This window comes from Ambystoma mexicanum, chromosome 1p (assembly GCF_040938575.1).
Source record: "Ambystoma mexicanum isolate Mex_15411 chromosome 1p, UKY_AmexF1_1, whole genome shotgun sequence".
Lineage (NCBI taxonomy): Eukaryota > Metazoa > Chordata > Amphibia > Caudata > Ambystomatidae > Ambystoma > Ambystoma mexicanum.
Window position 1 is genome coordinate 874688048 of NC_090921.1, and position 19381 is coordinate 874707428.

The following is a 19381-nucleotide window of genomic DNA, read 5'->3' on the forward strand; positions in this document are numbered from 1 at the left end:
GGAGGGATAGAGACACACGAGGCATGAGCAGGGGGTGGGTGGGAGGGATAGAGACACACGGGGCATGAGCGGGGGTAGGGGGGAGGGAGAGAGACACACGGGGCATGAGCGGGTGGTGGGTGGGAGGGATAGAGACACACGGGGCATGAGTGGGGGGTGGGTGGGAGGGATAGAGACACACGGGGCATGAGCGGGGGGTGGGTGGGAGGGATAGAGACACACAGGGCATGAACGGGGGGTGGGTGGGAGGGATAGAGACACACGGGGCATGAGCAGGGGGTGGGTGGGAGGGATAGAGACACACGGGGCATGAGCGGGGGTGGGGGGGGAGGGAGAGAGACACACGGGGCATGAGCGGGTGGTGGGTGGGAGGGATAGAGACACACGGGGCATGAGCGGGGGGTGGGTGGGAGGGATAGAGACACACGGGGCATGAGCGGGGGGTGGGTGGGAGGGATAGAAACACACGGGGCATGAGCGGGGGGTGGGTGGGAGTGATAGAGACACACGGGGCATGAGCAGGGGGTGGGTGGGAGGGATAGAGACACACGGGGCATGAGCGGGGGGTGGGTGGGAGGGATAGAGACACACGGGGCATGAGCGGGGGGTGGGTGGTAGGGGAGAGACAAACGGGGCATGAGCGGGGGGTGGATGGGAGGGCTAGGGGCATGAGCGGGGGGTGGGTGGGATCTCTAGAGACACACGGGGCATGAGTAGGGGGTGAGGGGAGAGACGCACGGGGCATGAGCAGGGGATGGGGGGAGGGAGAGACACAGGGCATGAGCGGGGGGTGGGTGGGAGTGATAGAGACACACGGGGCATGAGCGGGGGTGGGTGGGAGGGAAAGAGACACACGGGGCATGAGCGGGGGGTGGGTGGAAGGGATAGAGGCACACGGGGCATGAGCGGGGGGGTGGGTGGGAGGGATAGAGACACACAGGGCATGAGCGGGGGGTGGGTGGGAGGGATAGAGACACACGGGGCATGAGCGGGGGTGGGTGGGAGGGCCAGGGGCATGAGCGGGGGGTGGGTGGGAGGCTTGAGACACACACGGGGCATGAGCGGGGGGTGGGCGGGAGGGATAGAGACACACGGGGCATGAGCGGGGGTGGGTGGGAGGGATAGAGACACACGGGGCATGAGCGGGGGGTGGGTTGGAGGGATAGAGGCATACAGGGCATGAGCGGGGGGGTGGGTGGGAGTGATAGAGACACACTGGGCATGAGCGGGGGGTGGGTGGGAGGGATAGAGACACACGGGGCATGAGCGGGGGGTGGGTGGGAGTTACAGGGGCATGAGCGGGGGGTTGGTGCGAGAACTAGAGACACACGGGCATGAGTAGGGGGTGAGGGGAGAGACACACGGGGCATGAGCAGGGTGTGGGGGGAGGGAGAGACACACACGGGGCATGAGCGGGGGGTGGGCAGGAGGGAGAGAGACACACGGGGCATGAGCGGGGGGTTGGCGGGAGGGATAGAGACACACGGGGCATGAGCGGGGGTGGGGGGTAGGGAGAGAGACACACGGGGCATGAGCGGGTGGTGGGTGGGAGGGATAGAGACACACGGGGCATGAGCGGGGGGTGGGTGGGAGGGATAGAGACACACGGGGCATGAGCGGGGGGTGGGTGGGAGGGATAGAAACACACGGGGCATGAGCGGGGGGTGGGTGGTAGTGATAGAGACACACGGGGCATGAGCAGGGGGTGGGTGGGAGGGATAGAGACACACGGGGCATGAGCGGGGGGTGGGTGGGAGGGATAGAGACACACAGGGCATGAGCGGGGGGTGGTTGGGAGGGGAGAGACAAATGGGGCATGAGCGGGGGGTGGATGGGAGGGCTAGGGGCATGAGCGGGGGGTGGGTGGGAGGGTTGAGACACACACGGGGCATGAGCGGGGGGTGGGCGGGAGGGATAGAGACACACGGGCATGAGCGGGGGTGTGGGAGAGACACACGGGGCATGAGCGGGGGGTGGGTGGGAGTGTTGAGACACACACGGGGCATGAGCGGGGGGTGGGCGGGAGGGATAGAGACACACGGGGCATGAGCGGGGGTGGGGGGAGAGACACACGGGGCATGAGCGGGGGGTGGGTGGGAGGGATAGAGACACACAGGGCATGAGCGGGGGGTGGGTGGGAGTGATAGAGACAACCGGGGCATGAGCGGGGTGTGGGCGGGAGGGATAGAGACAAACGGTGCATGAGTGGGGGGTGGGTGGGAGGGCTAGGGGCACGAGCGGGGGTGGGTGGGAGAGCTAGAGACACACGGGGCATGAGTAGGGGGTGAGGAGATAGACACATGGGGCATGAGCGGGGGCGGGAGGGATAGAGACACACGGGGCATGAGCGGGGGGGGCAGGAGGCATAGAGACACACGGGGAATGAGCGGGGGTGGGGGGGAGGTTGAGAGACACACGGGGCATGAGCGGGGTGTGGGTGGGAGGGATAGTGACACACGGGGCATGCGCGGGGGGTGGGTCGGAGGGATAGAGACACATGGGGCATGCGCGGGGGGTGGGTGGGAGGGATAGAGACACACGGGGCATGAGCGGGGGGTGGGTGGGAGGGATAGAGACACACGGGGCATGAGCGGGGGCTGGGTGGGAGGGATAGAGACACACGGGGCATGAGCGGGGGGTGGGTGGGAGGGGAGAGACAAAGGGGGCATGAGCAGGGGGTGGGTGGGAGGGCTAGGGGCATGAGCAGGGGGTGGGTTGGAGGGCTAGAGACACACGGGGCATGAGTAGGGGGTGAGGGGAGAGACACACGGGGCATGAGCGGGGGGTGGGTGGGAGGGATAGAGACACACGGGGCATGAGCGGGGGGTGGGTGGGAGGGGAGAGACAAACGGGGCATGAGCGGGGGGTGGGTGGGAGGGCTAGGGGCATGAGCGGTGGGCCAGTGGGAGGGTACTAGAGACACACGGGGCATGAGTAGGGGGTGAGGGGAGAGACACACGGGGCATGAGCAGGGGGTGGGGGGAGGGAGAGACACACACAGGGCTTGAGCAGGGGGTGGGGGGAGGGAGAGACACACACGGGGCATGAGCAGGGTGTGGGTGGGAGGGCTAGAGACACACGGGGCATGAGCGGGGGCTGGGTGGGAGGGCTAGAGACACACAGGGCATGAGTGGGGGGTGGGTCGGAGGGCTAGAGACACACGGGGCATGAGCGGGGGGTGGGTGGGAGGGCTAGAGTCACATGGGGCATGAGCCGGGGTTGCGGGAGGGAGAGAGACACACGGGGCATGAGCAGGAGTGGGGGGAGGGAGAGAGACACACGGGGCATGAGCGGGGGGTGGGCGGGAGGGATAGAGACACACGGGGCATGAGCGGGGGGTGGGTGGGAGGGCTAGAGACACACGGGGCATGAGCGGGGGGTGGGAGGGCTAGAGATGCACGGGGCATGAGCGGGGGGTGGGAGGGCTAGAGTCACACGGGGCATGAGTGGGGGGTGGGTGGGAGGGCTAGAGTCACACGGGGCATGAGCAGAGGGTGGGTGGGAGGGCTAGAGTCACACAGGGCATGAGCGGGGGGTGGGTGGGAGGGCTAGAGTCACACGGGGCATGAGTAGAGGGTGGGTGGGTGGGTGGGAGGGCTAGAGTCACACGGGGCATGAGCGGGGGTGGGGGAGAGGGAGAGAGACACACGGGGAATGAGCGGGGGTGGGGGGAGGGAGAGAGATACACGGGGCATGAGCGGGGGGTTGGCGGGAGGGCTAGAGACACACGGGGCACGAGTAGGGGGTGAGGGGAGAGACGCACGGGGCATGAGCAGGGGGTGGGGGGGAGGGAGAGACACACACGGGGCATGAGCAGGTGGTGGGGGGAGGGAGAGACACACATGGGGCATGAGCGGGGGGTGGGTGGGAGGGCTAGAGACACACGGGGCATGAGCGGGGGGTGGTGGGAGGGCTAGAGACACATGGGGCATGAGCGGGGGGTGAGTGGGAGGGCTAGAGACACACGGGGCATGAGCGGGGGTGGGAGGGCTAGAGACACACGGGGCATGAGCGGGGGGTGGGTGGGAGGGCTAGAGTCACATGGGGCATGAGCAGGGGTGGGGGAGAGGGAGAGAGACACACGGGGCATGAGCGGGAGTGGGGAGGAGGGAGAGAGACACACGGGGCATGAGCGGGGGGTAGGCGGGAAGGATAGAGACACACGGGGCATGAGCGGGGGGTGGGCGGGAGGGATAGAGACACACGGGGCATGAGCGGGGGGGGGTGGGAGGGCTAGAGACACACGGGGCATGAGCGGGGGGTGGGAGGGCTAGAGACACACGGGGCATGAGCGGGGGGTGGGAGGGCTAGAGTCACACGGGGCATGAGCGGGGGGTGGGTGGGAGGGCTAGAGTCACACGGGGCATGAGCGGGGGTGGGGCGGAGGGAGAGAGACACACGGGGCATGAGCAGGGGTGGGGGGGAGATAGAGAGACACATGAGGCATGAGCGGGGGGGGGGAGGGATAGAGTCACACGGGGCATGAGCGGGTGGTGGGTGGGAGGGCTAGAGTCACACGGAGCATGAGCGGGGGTGGAGGGAGGGAGAGAGACACACGGGGCATGAGCAGGGGTGGGGGGAGTTTCGAGAGACACATGGGGCATGAGCGGGCGGTGGGCGGGAGGGATAGAGACACACGAGGCATGAGCGGGGGGTGGGCAGGAGGGATAGAGACACACGGGGCATGAGCGGGGGGTGGGCGGGACAAACAAAAACACGGACATGCCGCACAGACATGAGTTTGTGCGGCAGATCCCGCTCCTCGGCCCTCCGCTGGCCACTGAAACGGGGCATGAGCGGGGGTAGGGGGGTGGGAGAGAGACACACGGGGCATGAGCGGGGGTGGGGGGGAGATAGAGAGACACACTTGGCATGAGCGGGGGTGGGGGGAGGGAGAGAGACACATGGGGCATGAGCGGGGGTGGGGGGAGGGAGAGAGACACACGGGGCATGAGCGGGGGGTGGGCGGGAGAGACACACGAGGCATGAGCAGGGGTGGGGGGGAGCGACACACACTGGGCATGAGCGGGGTGGGCCGGAGGGATAGAGACACACGGGGCATGATCGGGGGGTGGGGGGACAAACAAAAACACGGACATGCCGCACGGACATGAGTTCGTGCAGCAGATCCCGCTCCTCGGCCCTCCGCTGGCCAACGTGTGCGATGGCGTGAGCGGGGGGCTGGAGGAACAGGGGACACACGGAGCATGAGCGGGGGGGACAGGAAGGACACACGGGGCATGAGCGGGGGTGGGGGGGACAGAAAGGACACACGGGACATGAGCGGGGGGTGGGGCAGACATGGGCATGAGCGGGGGTGGGAGGAGCAAGAGACAGACACGCTCCTGCTGACCTGACAAAGCCTCTCATGCGGGAAAGAAAGATGGCGGGCGTCTCTGAAGCCAGACGCACTGCACGCTTTCACCGCATCCAATGAGAGAGCATGTCAGATGTCCGCGGACATCACGCAAGCTGCTGACCCAATCACCGTCCTGTCAGCGGAGCGAACAGGGAAGTCCGTCCGCAGACCGAACACTAATTTTGTTTTACCTACTTTTTGGTCATTTTAAAAAAAAATCCTGGACGGATTTTCACCAAATTTGCAAAAGCACGCTTTCGGGACCAAGCAGCTACTCCTGGTCCAAATTTGGTGAAAATCTGTCTAGGGGTTTGGGCTGTAGACGCAAGCAAAAATGTTTTCCCATTCAGTCTGTGGGAAAAAATTAAGTTTTGGGACCCCCCCTATAACTTTGCCCCCCCGGACGAATCCTCACCAAACTTTGCAAAAAAATTCAGAGTGACCCAAATACTTTTTTTTGCAAAGTTTGGTGAGGATTCGTCCTGGGAGAGCAAAGTTATAAGCCGCCCAAAAAGTGCTCTTCCTATTGAAACAGCAACTTAACCATAACTAAATGGCCACTACCGTGGCCATGTAATATATATATTGCTGATAATGGTGTAGTGTAAATGTATTTGGTAAAAAGGGAATCATGCTTACAAGTTAAGACTTGAAAATGATAATTGTCACCATCATTAATGTTGGCAGATATTTCCCCAGGATTATGGCATTCAGAAACTATTACCACCACACGTTACCAATCCAAAGTAACCAGCTCAACACATGTTCACCCTTTAGCAGAATGGAAATTGACTGTATACAGTGGTTAACATAGCTACTGTACCATTTTTTTTTTATAAAAACATAAATACATGATTAGTTCTGACACTTTTGTGGATTAAATGGCAACATTGATGATATGCCCATTTCTTTTCCCCTTTTTGATTGTCCCCAAATAAAAACCTGTTTTGCTGCATCGTTGGGATGAGTGGGATCAGTAGAGTGAATACAAGTGTACTTGAAACTGCAGGGCGGTGTTTAAACTGCTTCACCGCTTGGGTGAACGTAAAACCTGGAGTTAAAGAATTAAGTATTTTAACTCATAATATGGCAATATGGCAGTAATTACTGCATGCAATTCTTGTATTGGATAGCACATGTAGTAATTACACAACGCTCATAACCAGGTGGAAAGCAAAACAAGCAATATTTTCAAATTCCACCAATGTTTTCCTTCACTGTCATACTCATAACAAGCTCTTAAGTAGCACCTTATAGAATGATACACTTACCATACTTTGCATCTTCAGTGTTTGTGAAACTGTACACTTGGGATTTGGTGTCTTGGTTTTCCTGTAATTTTGCAGTTGTTCCCAGGTTCTGTTCTTTGCTCTGCAGGTGTTCCAGCCATCTCTACACACCCACCAGGCGCTACAAGCACGTTCCTGGGCAAAGAAACAATGACTGTATCCCGTTAGTACACATACAGCGATGTTATAGTTGTCAGTATTGCAATTGGTGTTACATGCAATGAACACAATAGTTTCTTTCAGTACTATGGTTTGTGCCGGCAGTACAAAGTCACTTTTCAGCAGTGCAAAGTCACTTTTCAGCAGTGCAAAGTCACTTTGAACCATGCAATATATTCCATGAATCGGGCCCTAAGTATGGAAGACAGAGAGGTAAAAGCGACATATAAATCGATAATAGCTACAATTCCTCCTTGTCATGAGGCCCAAAAGCATGACAAGAAACAATGTTAGGGTTAGTTTCTCTTGGTTTGATAGAGAATACTATCTGACAGGCTAATGAGATCCCAAGAATAAATTCACAGTATAAAAGGACCATTACATAAACAAATAAATGGAAGACTAATTGGAATTGCCTCCATAGAACAGTAAATAGTGAAGACCAAGAGACATTTTGGAGAATTGTGGCAATAGCACTGTGTACTTTTGCTTGCTCTACAGTGTGAAGGAATTCTCTTCGTATGAGGATTATTTAAGTTGCATAAATATGGTTACATTGCGTGGAGCGGAACAAATCTTTACTGAAACTAAGGTTGAATGTGCTTTTGTAGCGCAAACCTCTGAGAAGGGATCATCCATTAAAAGGCTCCAGGTAAATGTATTTAATATGAATTTACTTTGTGGAAATCCATCATGACGGACCACGTTAATTTTATTAATAGAGGGAAGATAATACCCAGCAAATGGAGAGGCACAGCAATTATACCCATTCATAAAAAAAGATTATTAACAATGCCCTCAAACTACCCATATATTGTCCTGCTTGATTGCTTTGGAAGAAGCACAGGAAAACAATGTCGCATCTATTGGAGTATCGTATCGCCCTTTTAATCAGGCTTCAAAATGGTTGTTCAAACGTGTGTTAAACGCAAAAAGGAATCCCTATATATGGTCTTTATTCAGCTCAAATAGCATTCAGAGATAACGTCTGTGGATGGGTCCTTCCTCAAACAATATCCCCCCTTTGCTATACACCATAATAAACCAGCTTACTGGTAATTATGTAGTCATCAGTTGGGGCCAGTGAGTGACCAATGAAATTACATTAGAAACAGGAAATGTCCAAGGATATGTACTAGCTTCCTTCTGCTTTCACCATATCTAAATGTCCTGGCACTCAGACGGACTGATTTGTATACAGCTGCTTTAGAAAACAGCTCCACTCGTAAAGAGAAAGTGTTAACTATTAACACTGCAAACATTAGCGCTGGTATGCTACATTTCCAAATGATTAAAGATTCGATTGGAGCTTGCAGGCCAAATCATAACCCAGGTGGAAAACTCCAATTATTTTGTCATTAGATTTCATGAAAATGGTTCATTTTCACATCAAATTTCCAAGAGAGAGCTTTTACTAAAGAGGCAATCAGGGGTTAATTACCCTGTCATTTAGAAAGGGTTGTAGATCAGTCATTTACTGGTCCAGTCTCCACAACTCGCAGGAATTGCCAGTGTATAGAGAAGCTCTATGCTATGTTACTCAATCTGCAGGGCACTGGCTCCAGAACAATAAACCTGTATCTTCTCTGTTGGATTTACAGTGTCTGACTGATAATTCAGATTCTATATCCAAGCAAACAACATTGCGAGTTAATGCTAAATACCAGGACTGCGCCTTCAGGGATATGATTAGTAAAGTACAAGGCCAGCCTTGCATTAAAAACTCTCTTGAACATGATCAATTTTGTGATATTTGGTTAAAAAAAGACAGTGCTTAGGAAACATGTTCCTCAAATTCCCTCACACTCTGACTCTGGCAGACCAATGAACTGCTGCTTTATTTTTATTTTTTATTTTATTGTTTAAAGCAAAGCACGGACCTAGCCTGAGAGCAGCAGAGTGCTGTACAGAATGTGGGTAGCCAGCAATTGGACTGGTATCTTTTAACAGTAGAGCAATACTGGAAGGTCTGTGCGTCGGTATGTGCGTCCATTGGAATCACCTTTTGGTCAGGGGTTGCTGCAAATGCCATTTTTGGAGATATTTGCAAAATTGTAGAATTGTGGGGGCATTCCCAAGTGACACCGGGATCGAGATCTGATGGGTGGGTACATGACAAGAGAAGGACTGTTTGCAGGTCCTTTCTTTGCGGACGAGTTGCGATTCATGCCGGTTTTTTGCGGCGCGAGGCGCTTGTGCCACCAGATATGTGGAGCTTAGTTACCAGGTATACTCATGACTGCTTTGTTAATGATTAGTGCATTCTTCAACAGTATCCTGGCTTGAAGTGGAAGCCAATGTAGTTTGCGTAGGATGGGGTGATTCTGTCTACTTTCCATGCTCCCGTAATAAGAAGAGCTGCAGCAGGGTGGGCTGCTTTAAGGGGAGCCAAGGCAACAGCTGGGAGCCCTGTCAGGAGAGAGAGCATTTCCTCTATTGATGTGCAAGACCACCAGGGCCTGCAGTACTGTGCGGAAGTCTTACAGCAGGATGAAAGGTTTGCTTTTTCAAAGTGTAGAGATTTGTAGCCATACTATTTGGGCCTTCCTGGCTATGTGTTTCTGGAGGGACAGGCTCCTGTTAATGGTGAAGCATAAGGATTTTGCTGAGTCTAAGAGTTGTAGATCAAATCCTTATAGGCGCATATAATTGAGCCATTGTTGGACAAACTGTTTTTAGGGGGTGGACCGATGAGGATGAATTCAATCTTGGATTGTGTAGTTTGAGGTAGGCAGTTAAAATCCAGATCTGGATGATGGCTAAGTAAACATGTAGATGAATTATGTCCAGCGCAATATTTACTCTCATGTAATATCCACGTATTGGTGGATGGCTACATTTGGATATTTGAGGAGAGTGTTCAGAGACTCCATGTAAAGTTTAAAAAGGATTGGTGAGAGGATGAGACTTGGGGAAGTTTGCAGGAGACCGGGTGTCGGTTAGAAGACAATGAGTTCATCTGGACAGTCTGTTGTCGACCTGAGAGGCAGGAGGTAACCCAATTCAGGACAGTGCCAGAGAATCCCATCCCGTCAGCAAGGAGGGAGAGAAGGATGCAGTGGTTGACAGTGTCGAATGCAGCTCGGATGTCAAGGAGGAGGAGGAGGAGGCGTGAGTCACCTTTATCCATTATTTTGAGGGCATCATCCACCACCTGGTTTGTGGCTGCTTTGATGCCACACTTGGGACGGAATCTTGACTGATAGCCATTTAGGAGGTGGAGCTGATCGATGATTCCTGCAAGTAGTTGTGAAGTAACTACTTTTTCCAACATTGTGCCAATAAACATGAGGTTCGCAATGGGACTGAAGTTGGCCAGGTTGTCGGTATCTAGAGGTCGTATGAGACCAGTCTTGAGGGTGACCGGGAATGACCCGTCTGTGAGGGAGGCAGTGATGATGCTGAGGAGAGGATTGAGCACTGAGCCCTGCAATTGTTTAATGATGGAAGCCGGAATTACATCATCATAGTAAGAAGCATTTTTTAGTAGAGCAAGGTTGTGCTCTCCCTTGGATACAGTTGTTGCCGGAAGGCTGTCATTGCAATTGCAATTAACATTAAGTTCTGGAATTGTTCCCTAGAGTTAACCGCACTATTGATTATTCATCTTGGACAAGGATCATCGCCTTTGAAGAAGAGCTCTGCTCGAAACACGTGTCAGGCTGTGGAATGGAATTAAAAATATAACTCAACTGTTTGATGTATTTTTTGCAAATTGGCGCAGTTCGCTGATCACATTTACCTCGTAAGAAGCAGTTTAGAGGGAGGAGATCTGGGGGAGGGAGTGTAGATAATTCACCTAAGGGGGGCAGTGTTTGTCCTGCGGTCAGGGGATGCAAGTGCTGTGAGAGGTTGATTTGATGGTCTCTCGGATTTTGTCTATTTATTTTCCATAAAAGCTTTGTTGATTCTGTTGCATTTTTCCTATGTTGCTGGTACCCTGGGTTGGGTGAGAGTTTAGTACAATGCTTTAATACTTCAAAGAGGGCTTTACTCCTGTTAGAGGATGCCGCAATGGTGGTGGAGTAAGCAGTGTTGGCCTCAGTAATCAGAATCCTACAGTTGGAGGGCATAGATTTGAGGTTGGTGAGGTCTCCCTGGTTATTGTTTTCGTGCCACAATTTCTCTACGGCTCTGATTGAACATTTGTTGGAAGCTAGCTCGGGGGTGTACCATGGGTTGGATGGTTTGTTCTTAGCACGTCTGGATTTTAGGGTGGCATGAGTGTCCACCAGTTTCATAGTAGAGTTGCTGAGTATTCCAGAAGGATTGAGGCCTTCCCTGAGGTGGGGATAGGTGCACATTTGTCTTCTAGATCATTGACCGGGAAGGTTTTTAATGGCTGGTGTTGAGTGTGGGGGCCATTAGCCTGACCTTTTGCTTTGAAGAGAGTTCAGAGGAAGGACCCAAATGCACTGTACAAAAATACAAAAATACAGTGTTGTGCATTGCTTGCTGCTAGGCCACTCACGTTTCGTACTGAAAAAGCAATTGGTAACAATACAGTTACTGTTGCTGTTTCTAATATTTTTTAGCTGAGGAAAGAACAGAGTGCAATTACCTGAAGCTATCTCAATATTGTACTTTGTTGGAGTCCTTACGTATGACTTCATTAGTATTTTACACTCCTTAAACGCCTTATTAATATTTAAAAGTAACTATTTTGTTTTTCTTCTATTTTTTGTTCTGTTGATCTGATCAGTTTAAATCATTTTATCTGTTTGAATGTACTCTACAATTATGTGTGATTTGGCTACTTATATTGAGTTTTAATTTTATACAAATTATGTCATTCTGTGGTTTTATGGATCCTTGACCCAAAAAAACACTTTTGATTATAATGAAGTATTGTTTATATGTATGTTTGTGCAAGGGCGTGTTGCACTATGTATGCATTGGATAGTTTTCCTGTATCTGGTATCTCTGGCTGTATGGGCCAATTTACAATGTTTTTTTATTTGGAGACATCCCTATACATTTATTTACCTTCTTCCCCCTTGTCCCTCCGCTACGGCTATCTCTACCCTAACCGGCTGGTCTCCTATCCCGTAACCCCCAAAAACCAACCACTGTAAAATGCACTACGTTGGGCAGATATCGTTTTGTATGAACATTTGATGTGTTTACATTATGGATGGGTGTGTGTATGATTTGGCTTGTTTCAAATCCTTCTTTACTGAGGTATGTCCCTATGAGGCACATGTTTTTGAGGGTTGTTGTATGAGGGTTCCCATTCGCTCAGTGAAGAGTAATTCATTTTTTGGTTCAAACTTTATTATAGCCTCATAATCACCAAGTAATGGCCTAAGGCGACACTGAGGGCCATGAGTTCGGCAGGGTCATTAAACTAAGTGATAATGACCCCTCATAAGGTCTTGAGGCTATTAGCACATGGTGGTAGTAGCAATTCATGTTTATGAGTTTTGAAGGTGAAGTAAAAAAAACTATTACTTTAAAATTGAGTAAAGTAAATAGACAAACTAAGTTAGTAAATTAAATGTGGTTTTGTTTTGTACTTTTTAAATAACATGGTTGTCTTCAGAGGCAAAGGGCCAGATATACAGAGTGCCTTTCAATGGGATTGCGCCATTTTAAAAAGGCTTCTGTGAATCAGGCCCTAAGTATTTTAATTGCAACTTGGTTGAACTGGACTATGTTTAACATGAGAATGCTTTAGATGTCATGTAAAAGTCAATGATTTCTCTATACGAAATTGAAAGCATTTTCCAATGTTTTCTCTTTCCCTTTCGTGTGTTAAATGGCAAATTGCACCAAAAAAAGGTCCTCCCGGAGAAATGTGTCTTGTTGAAACAAAATCTTCCCTGGAAATTGCATTGTTGCTTCTCTGTCTGTTTCTGGAGACAGAATGTTTAGAATGCAGAAATCCAACACTTATTGACTGTATTGTAAACATTTTGATTGGCTGGGGGATGTCAATAATGATTGCCATATGCTAATGCAATATATTTGGAGTGTGAGTGTGCTATGGTGAGGTCTCTATAAATGGTTTGGGTGTTTTTGATCCTACTGTGCGTTACAGATGATAAGTGAACTTTTGTGAGGGCTCTGCATAAAGTATACCGATTCCCTTTCGCTCTTTTAACAGTACTACATGTTTCAGTTTTAACTTTAATATGGTTTATTTGCGTTAGGTGTTTGTCAATGCTGGTGGACTCCCAATAGATGATTTTTGTTCAGTGTCTTGTGTCTTTTTGTGTGTGTTTTTTTGTGTTTGTGAAATGTTGCATGCATATTCCTGTCTTGAGGAATGTTTGTTAGTCGGTACACACATTCTGTGTGATGCATTCTACTTTATGAAGTCTTTGGCAGATGAATCAGAGTAATCCAGCTCATGGACCCTCATTGCTAACATTCTGTAAATTAAAAAAGGAATAATGAAGTACGTTTTCATTGGTTATTTGTTTTATTTTAGATGTACAAATGGGCAAGTGTGTGTGTGTGTGTGTGCGCATGTGTGTGTGTGCCTGGATGAGAATGTAGTGTTGTTGTTTCCTCCTGTTTGATTTGTTGTGTTAAGTGTATTTCAGAACAAGGTTACAAATGGGCCTATTTATGTGACTCTAATCCTCAAAGAATGAATGGCTAACGGTTACATTTGATCAACTCCAAAAATTCACTCTCTACTCCTTCACATTGAATGCATCCATTTGAACATCTATTAAGTGTCTAACAACAACTCAAATTACTTTTCTCCTGGAAGTCAACGAACTGCACATGCACGCTTCATGTTTTTGGGTTTTTTCTTCTAACATTCAAGCATAGCGTGTTCACTCTTTCACTACCATTTCATATGCAGGTGGCCACACCTTTTACAATCCAGGAAGCCCTTCTTACTGGTATGACTAACATCGGCTCTGAAGTCATCACTTTACTCCAGACTTCGGAATACAGCAAAGATCCTGATAGTGGCGGAATCTCTTTTTTTGCATCTGACTTCAGCAGCTCAGTTGCCTTCACTTCCCAACCCTGGATGGCCCCCATCCGGTCGTGCCACTACAGATCTATGTGAGTACACCCATCAGGTCATTGTACTCGCTTTACTCCAGCAAACCCTGTGTAATCATTTCTTCACTTCATCTCCTGGATGCCCACATTTTATCCATAAACGCTCCGGATAAAGTCTTGCAGGCTATTTCCAATTTTGAGTCAGCATACCCTTCGATGCAGCAGCAAGATTTCCATGTGTTTCCTTTCTCATGCGGCTTCCCTTGCTCATGCAAGCTGCCATGGGTTTGTACCAAGAACATTTCCACTCAGCATGTCCCTTCCATTCTCCTCTTCCCACCCTGCCTTTTTCCACTTGCTGGGTGTTATCTTGCTCAGTTTCCTCTCCAACCTGTGTCATTTTGCAGGCTACTCTGGGTATCCTAATTCGCAAAACCCATCCAGTTGGGACCAGTCCATCCATCTTTCTCTTTCCATAACTTTCATAGCACATACAGACTACCTTGCTCCTGCAGGCTGCCCTGGGTGGTGGGACCTTACTTGTGGGGCAGAGGATCCTTGTTCTTATTCCTCAGTTTTTCCTTGCAGCACACTGAGTCCATTTCCATGGTCACAAAGAAGACCAGTCTGTTGTCAATGTTGTAAGGGTACTTCAGGACTCTTCAAGTAGGTTACTGGTAAGTTCCTTTACTTAGTGTTGGGATGGACATTTGAGGTCCCAAAACGGGTAAGAGGTTTACGTTACGCAAATTGTACTAGTCCAAGATACAGCTGGATTAAATGTGATGTTACAACTAAATATGTGTTTTTGTGTAGTTGAAGGAATCGGGATAAGTGTTACTTAGTGTGCACATTTAGGATACATTTTAGATTTATGATAGGTAGCAACATAATTAGCAGCAGCATGGATATAATGTTATGGTGCAATGTCCAACTTGTAGCACTTAGAAGTCTGCACCAGGGAGCTTTGCGCACATGAGAGAAAAGATTGGCGAGGGGAAATCAATTTGAGGGGTGCAATAATCTTGAACAGTGTACATGTGGGCATTCAACAATGGTTTAAATTGCAGACAGAATTTGGGACATTGGGAAACATTCCCACTGTGGGTACATCGAGATACTGCAGAGTGCAGTTTTTGCTTAGTTGGGGTCTGCATGAGTCAGTCTTCTGGTTTTGCAGGAATGTTTTTTCTTCCTGCCATGGAGAGTTCAATGATCAAGGTCATAGAAGGGGGTATGTAATTAACCACATTTGGGCAGCTGGTCATAGCATCACAAAGGGCTGAAGGCAATAGCAGAATGATAGGCCATCTGTTGGATTTTTTGGCTAGGTTGTGTTTGTACATATAAGGAGCGATCTTCCTGAGAGCATGTAGGTTTGTTTTTCAATGACCGGGGAAGTCCATTTACATGGTGGGTTGAATTGGGGTAGTTAATAAAAACATGCGAGGGGTGCTTGAGGGAAAAGCTTGTCCAGTGTTTTATGGGCTCTCAGGAGAATATGCAGGATGGTTGCTGGGGGCTATGGGATTTGAGATGGTGGTCCCAAATAAGGTGATGTGAAAGAAGAGTGAGTGGCAGTACCTGAATGATTTGCATAAGGCTGGGAACCTTTTGCAATGGCACAAACAGGTTAAAAAACGGCGGTGTGGAAGGTTGCCCAGAACAATGCCAGTGGCTCAGATTCATTCAAAACCTTCCACCCATCCCTTTTGTCGAAAATGGAAAGAAACCAGATGTTGAAGGGGATTGTGTTTTGTGCATGTATCCAATGGGATTAGAGAATGTAAGGGAATTAGATTACTTTCTGTTAGGATTAGCCAATGGGATTTTGTAGGATGCTTTTGTAACAAAATATGTGTAATTATGTTAATTGTTTCAGTGTGTATAAAAGGTGCAACCTTGTTGAGCACTGCAAGAAATTGTTAGTTTCCAGTTTGACGAGGCTAACTCCTTCTGGCGGTAAGCATGCAATACACTTGCTTTTCTGACAAGGTGCACTTACTCACTGTTGAAGCTGTTTTTTCGCATTGGAATTTGAAGTCACATTCCTACATTAGTTACATCAAGTATCCATATGATCTTAAGAGAAAAGCTCACTGGCTGCCACCATTCAGGATACATGTATCCAGCTGCCTCAGGTGGAACACCAGCCACATTACCTTCTCTCACTCACACAAACAAATTGTCGCATTCCAAACTCTCTAGTCTCTCAGACCTCATGCATTCCATGAGCATGCATCCATCCATACAGCAAAGCACTTCACAATACATTTCTGTTTAGTTGTCATGCAGATGCTGTGTCTGATTAAAGTATGTACATTTATAAAACGTTGCTTGGACATGCCCTTTATTTTGGACTGTGTTAATGTGTTGTTTGGGTCGCTACTGGATCACATTCACACCCCTCTTACCTCTGCCCACATTGCCACAAAAGGCAAAGGAGGTATATCTCTTAACTGTGCCTGGTTTATCTTTGTAATTGAGATGGCTCTTGGTTTGTAGTCGTGTGAAGGCTGAGTGGGCATTTTAGCCTCTACTCATCCTTGTACTCCTGCAGAGTAGAATCCAATTATCACACTTGTGGTTTTCTAAGGGTGCACAGCTGTTAAATACATGCTTGGTTGACGTATGGTCTTTTTGATCCGAGTTGTGCTTTGGGTATAGGTATGTTTTATAGCTGTGTGTGCGGGTGGGTTTCTTGTTTGATACATGGTTTGTTTGATTTTCCTGTGTCTCACTGCGTGTGTTTTATTGATGCTAACTTTCTTTTAATGTTGTATTATACCACTGGACTTCCTGCACATGTACAACAAAACACCTTTTACCAGAATTGTGTTTGAACATAAAAAACATGAATGAAAATGTGCCATAAATGTTCCTCTTTATTGGTGATATTGCTTGCCGGCCTCCTCCAGCTTCTAACTCCTGGCTGGGGATAAAACTCATGTTGCATGGAATCATCTTGTTCCCAAGAAGGCATGTTGTCCCTCAGCTATCCTCCATTCCTAAGAAGTGGTCTGGTCAGTTTTGCCTGACAGATTTGGTGACATTTAATGAATGAGAACACAAAGTTAAAGTCTAAACATAGTGTCATGACACAGTGTCATGACATCTTAATAGAGTTGTGACCAAGAGAATACAGCCAGTTAGAGAAACAGGGTGATTACTGCTTACCTGCATTTCACACAGTTCAGGTGAATAGGCATTTCCACTGTCAATTGAATTGGAGTGGTCTTTCAGCCTTTTGGTTTTAGTTTGACTGTAAGTGTATACGTCTAGATGCCCATGTTCAAACACAAGCAGAGGTCAGTTCTATCAGTGTAAAATATTCAATGCGGGTCTTGCAGTTTCTAAATAACGTTAAGCACAGCAACTAATCTCAGGGTCCCTTTCTGTCCAGCAAGCAAATGAATGGATGCAGCAGATGTGTAATATCATTGCTTTGCATTTGTTTTATTGCCAACAATTCTGGTGGTGGAATGCGTGCACCTGGTATTGTGCACCTTTTGTGAGGGTATAAGTGGTGGAGGGGTGGTGTAGATGACAGTGCCCTTCATTGTAGTCTTGACAATATATCTCTAATGTACAGAGCAGTTTCTGTAACAGCGAATTTGTAGCCAGCATCTGATACACATGAGACAGTGCTGCTAATGCCAGGAACCTAGCACAGCTTTAAAACAACGTGTTTGCATTGTTGTAGCATTTCTAATTCAGGCGGTATCTGCTCTTGCTCCAATCAACAAACAATATGTATCTGATATGGCAGCGGTGCGCAGTGAAAATCCCAATTGCGCGTTTTCATGAGGGTGTGAAAACGCCTAGGGGTCAGATTATCTAACATTTGTACCAGTACTAAACATCGAGCACATGCTTTCATAATACAAAATAGAGAAAACAGGTTTTGTAACAATATATATTATCTTAATACATTTTCACTGGGGCACAAATTAATCAGACTGTTACATTGTACTATGGTTCCTGCATAACATACAGCAAAATGTGATTACTATATTTCTTTTCATATTACACTGCAAACACAGCCAATAAAACAGCCGGCTTAAATTGCAAAGCTTTGATTGTCTGGCCCCACAAGTGGCAGAGAGTGCAGAAAAATACTGGCCTCTAAAACACATGCTCAAGTAGCATTTGGCAAGGAGGCAGCAAGTCTGATGCAGCTGAGGAATAGAATCAAGTGTTTACCGCCGAAAGGGTCGTGTTTTCTTTCGGATCAGCTCTCAGTCAAAGATGATGTAGGTGTCTTGGTGTGTGTGTGTGTGTGTGTGTGTGTGTGTGTGTTAGAAACACTCAGATTCCTCCTCTGCCTGCTCACACCAACAAGCAAAGTAGCCGACTTCATGGAATATACAAGTGTTGTGCACTAAGAAAACGATGCATGAAATCATGATGTCTGTATCTGAATGTGAGTTCTCTCTGACTTTCTCTCACACACTCTCTCTCTCTTTATCTCTCTCTCAGTGCTGTGTACACCATACACGTTAAACACTGACATCATACATATTATTAAGAAACGATGTCATTCTTGTAGTTTCGATGTCATGCATTTCAAAGTTTTCAAGCGACAAATGCACAAGTATGTATTCTCTAAAGTATTGCATTTCTGACAGAACACATTGGTTTTTTTTTTTCTCTCACAAATGTGTTTTTTTTACAATTGCACCATCCCATTGAAAAATGCTTTGTAAATCAGGCCCATAGACTGCAAGCCGGGATCGTAATAATCATAACTGTGTTTGGTGAAATGGATTTTTTTCACATTTTTTTCAATAGGTACTCATTGTTATCCCATAGAATTATAAAGTTGATGCTGTGATTAACTGTGTACTTTTTAGCTTTGGCATCATTTCACCGATAAACGTTTAGCACCTAGGAATTCATTCTGAATGGACACATGGATGCATGTATGATACTCTAAAGTGGGGACATTTACAGATGCTCTTTTCAAATAACTACCTTTGGCGAAAGATTGCATAACAAGATTATTGCAAAGAAAATATATATTTCTTTGTGGCTCAGTCCCCTTGGAAACAGTTTGATTTCGCACTAAGGAAACAGACTAAATGCAGAACAGACGGGGGTCACAACAAAAACAGAGTTCATGTCTTACCTTTTAAGAGTTGAACGGGAAGTGTCAAAACATTTTCAGCCAAGTCGAGTCTGAATCCCTCAATAAGCACCTGTTGCTTCTATAAGTACGGATAAACCTTCACATGCCGAGTGCAGCTTTAGATCAAAGGGGCTCAGTGAACGGTGAACGCCATGTTGAAATGGTTATCAGAAGGCACAGTTAAAGCGCCGTCATAAGGAAACATATGGCTCGTAGTGTTGAATGCCCATTCATGAGATCAAATGTGACTCAATGTGGAATGCATTTGTCTCTCTGGCTCGCCAATCAATTTTCATCGATTGTCTGGCGTAACAACTGCAAATGTTTTTCACATGACAGACGAATGTTCAGTTACAAGCTGACCTGTAAGATGGCCCTAGGCTCCTTTCTCCCCGCCTTCATAACTTTAAAGCGGGAAAGGGAGGAATGAAAGCCCTTCCTCTGCTGGAGCCTCCTGTAGAAGACATTAATGTATTTCAA

The 19381-nt window shown here is 48.5% G+C and overlaps 1 long non-coding RNA gene across 1 annotated transcript in view; it reads right to left on the reverse strand.

Moving 5' to 3' along the window:
* Positions 1–18960, reverse strand: part of LOC138566378 (uncharacterized) — a 54975-nt gene extending 36015 nt beyond the window's left edge. The window contains exons 1-2 of the long non-coding RNA XR_011301929.1: positions 18902–18960; positions 6631–6783 (exon numbers count right to left, since the gene is read on the reverse strand). This is a non-coding gene — a long non-coding RNA (uncharacterized lncRNA). The remainder of the gene's footprint in view (positions 1–6630; positions 6784–18901) is intronic.
* Between the last annotated feature and the right edge of the window lie 421 nt (positions 18961–19381).